The sequence below is a fragment of the Aedes aegypti genome, chromosome 1 (assembly GCF_002204515.2).
Source record: "Aedes aegypti strain LVP_AGWG chromosome 1, AaegL5.0 Primary Assembly, whole genome shotgun sequence".
Classification (NCBI taxonomy): domain Eukaryota; kingdom Metazoa; phylum Arthropoda; class Insecta; order Diptera; family Culicidae; genus Aedes; species Aedes aegypti.
The window spans coordinates 171,153,993-171,157,419 of NC_035107.1; positions in this window are offsets into that span (position 1 = coordinate 171,153,993).

Sequence of the window (3,427 nt, forward strand, 5' to 3'; positions counted from 1 at the left end):
ATCGTACTCGGGTTCGTCGCTTGTCTTCCTTCCTCATAGCATGTTTCCGATGCGGATCGAACGAATAGCAGGACCTGAGGTAGAATGCGTCTGTCAAGGAAAATGTGCCGAAATTAATACCAGGCAACGTGTATGTAAAATGTCAATGCACGAGTTTTGTTGAGTTATATCTACCCTAAATGGTGTTAGGCCATTTTTAACGTAATTTTTGTAGACTGTTGCAAAATTAAACGTTTTCCAAACACAAATTTTGCGTGAATGTACCGTGCTGCATCAATACCCGGACACTTAAGCCGACACAAACGTTTAAAATACGTTTTGAATAGGTTTCAATCAAAATTATTAAAATTCTTTTAACATAATGAACACTTTTATGTTAAAACTTAGTAAAAACGATGAGATTTTCGATAAAATTGAAGATTTAACCATAGAAATATTTAAAACAATGAAGCTTATCTTGTCCTTAAATCCGGACACCTGCATTAAATCATGTCTATAAATCCGGACACTATCGAATCAAAATCCGGACAGCTTGCAAAACATGTAATTATTGAAAGAAAAAATGCAATTTTTAAAATCAACTCGATTTATCGTGCTCCGAGGAACATGTGCGTATTCTGTGATGGATAAAACATTTGAATTTTAAACAGTATTTGTAGTTTTATTACCTGAGCTGAAATGACTGTGGCTCGAGCTTCAACAATCACTGACTAGTTCTATTTTTTTCGTACAAATCTACGCACAACATTTTTTTCATTACACATTCCACATTTATTGATAATTTTGAATGTTTTCTGTCAGTTTCACTTATATATTATGTTCTCAAGCTCAATAAATTAACAATTTAATTGCACTGTCCGGGTATAAAATACTTGGCTCCATTCCCAGACAGCCTCTTCTCCTTGGTCTTTTAGCTATTTTCAACGTAGATTCACTCCATATCTCTGCAACACGGTGTAATTAAACACTTAAGCCTTCACTTCATGAATAATTTTGTTTAATTCACTACGCGAATTGTGTATTTTTCAAATGTTTTCGTTAACTAAACATTATGTGTGCGTTCAACGACGCTATCACCAAATCACTTGCCTCGCGAATGAATGGCGGTTGACAAGAGCAAATTTTTCGTTTTTGTTATTTTTAACTGTTTGTCAATGATAACTAGATTACAAATGAATGTAAAATGATCAGCTATGTTCATAGCAAAAATTGTGAGTTGAAATATTAATATCAATATTATATTTTGACTCTAATTAATGAATATCATCAGAGTGTCCGGATATTGGTACCGTCCGGATTTTGATTCATCACGGTACTGAACTTCCACTGATTTTTGGGATGCACCATTTGAATAAGACTCACCTAAACAGGGGGGCATGATAAAATGAGGCAAAATGCAGCAACATGTTCAAAAGTTAATTATATGTATCGAAATTTTGCATCATTAAGCTGATAAGGGACGGTCCATTTATAACGTAAGGCAACTTTTGGGATTTTGCAAACCCCCCTCCCCCCATGATAAGATTTTTTGTATGAAAATAAAAAATAAATTGTATGGCGCGTAAGAAATCTTAAACCCCCCTCCCCCCATAAACCCTTACGTAATTAATGGACGGCCCCTATAGATTTCAAATGAGGATGTTTTAATAATTGTCATCAATTTTGGAATGGATCGTTCTGCCCAACTAATGGAGTGCATGTTGCTCCAATCGGGAGCTTCACAGAAAATGTTATGGAAAGTAGGGACATCTGTATCATAACTGGTGCTTCAAAAAGATTTATTCATCACATTCAAAAAATAGAAAATTACATCAAAATCACATTTTTTGAATTAATAGTTATGCCCTAGATTCTCTCTGTTCACGTTCAGTTATTCAAAATGTGCAAAATTCTCAGGGTGTCAAACATTCACCGAGTTTCATCAATCTGCGTGATATTTTCAACTCAAAAGAAGTTTATCTCTGAGAAATTGGCAAGGTGCGTTTTGTCCCTATAGTGCATATTACCCCAGGCACCCCCATGTTTGGAGTTGGTGGCATCACATTCGGAAATGAGAGCTTAAGCTTGGGTGCGGTGACGCGTCTCAGTGGAGGCGCGACGCAAAAACCACTTCACTTTCAATATCAACCAGTTGAGCGGTCTATGACACACGATCTACCCAGTCTGCTCAGTATAGGATTGAGATAATTGAGTTCTTCACAGATGTTAATGCTGACAAAAATAGGTCAAAGTTTGTAAGAATTGATCACAATTTTAAAACACGAGACGTATTTGATAATAAATTGATAAATCGATAACATTTAATCAACTTTTTAAAATCAGTAGCATGTGTCTCTGAGGGATAAAAATAAAAGCTTGAATTTACGAAAATAGTTTGACACCTGAGCACCATGCTACTAAACTAATGTACACCAAATAGTTGAAAGAAGCCTACAACAAAAGCTGGAGCCGATCATTAAAGTTTATTACACTGCGGAACACGTTTTTGTCTAAAGTATCAACATAACGCTATTCACCTAATTAAGGGTTGCTGAATCCATTACCGTTTTCAAAAATATCATGGCACGTCTAGTTTTTGTGATATCGGCTGTTGAAAATGCAAAATTAGACTGTTTTTTGACCAACTTGCATGCAAGTTTGCCAGTTTGAATGGCAATTTATTTGATAAATTTGCCACAGAATTCAAACTTCCATGTGTATAACAATAATTATCAACAAAGTTCATAATAATTTCAAACCATCAAAAGTTGTTATTTGATGGTTTAGAAAAGTAATGTATTTTACCATTTAAGAGCAACGAAGAATTTAGTATGGGATTTTCAACCAAATCATATCTGAAATGAAAGTTAAAGTCCTGTTTTACATGCTTGGTGGATTGGACCACAAAAAAGTTTGATGAATCATACCTTAAATTTCATGTTAACAACAATGAAACCAGTGTTTTATACAACTTTGGCGACCTGTAGCCAAAAATTGTGACGTGCTGGAATATATCTGAATACGGCATCAGATTCAGCATCCCCAAATCTACTAGAGACACTAGAGAGGTCCTTGAGACACTCGAAAATGCCATTGTTGCCAATGTTGCGCTGTGTTACTAGATGTTATAATCAAGCGAAAAATACCGTTTGAGCTTAATTATCTATAATTTGTTCTTGACCTCAAAATTATATTAAGTTGAAACAAATAGGGTAAAATTAATGGTAAATGGCAGAGCATGGCGTACCATTGGTACCTCGCGTACCTGAAGGAATGAAATAGACCCGTCTGTGCGGTCCTTAGCCTCTTGCTCAGCAACTCCTATCCCTACCTGCTCGTGGTACTGGCCGGGGTACGAGTAACCTTAGGGAAGATCGGGTAACCAACCCCCGGTGGGATCTTTGGTCGTATGCTGACAGGGGATATGATCTTTGGTCGTATGCTGGAG